At 42.6% G+C, this 425-nt stretch overlaps 1 pseudogene; it reads right to left on the bottom strand.

Annotated features, from left to right (window-relative positions):
- Positions 1 to 19: 19 nt before the first annotated feature.
- Positions 20 to 425, bottom strand: part of LOC119582006 — a 7,698-nt pseudogene continuing 7,292 nt past the window's right edge.

The following is a 425-nucleotide window of genomic DNA, read 5'->3' as shown; positions in this document are numbered from 1 at the left end:
CGTATATGAAATTCAGTTGCCTTCCTAACATTCATAAAAGAAAGAAAAAATCAATCAAGCTCCTCACACCACCAATACCCTGCCTCCCCCCCTCCTCCCACTTCCTCTACATTACCGAGCAATGGAGGTAGCCAGTTGGTAGTGCACTCTGTATGGGAGTCAAGGAAGATGAGGACGTCGCCCTTGGCCACCTTTGCACCAGCCAATCGAGCACGAATGAGGCCTGAATCGCTTTGTTAAATGAAGGACTTTCACCTTTGGCAAGTGTGCCCTTACATAATCATCCAACTTGTCCTTCAGGAACTCTGAAATAAGGAGTAAGGTATAAAGGGTATTTATTCATTATACAAGTCCTGCTGTACCATAACCAATTAAGTGTAAATGAGAATATAATGAAAAATAAACCAGGTATATGACCAGAGAAA

Source organism: Penaeus monodon, chromosome 15 (assembly GCF_015228065.2).
Source record: "Penaeus monodon isolate SGIC_2016 chromosome 15, NSTDA_Pmon_1, whole genome shotgun sequence".
Classification (NCBI taxonomy): Eukaryota; Metazoa; Arthropoda; class Malacostraca; order Decapoda; family Penaeidae; genus Penaeus; species Penaeus monodon.
This window is presented reverse-complemented; position numbering and strand designations above follow the sequence as displayed.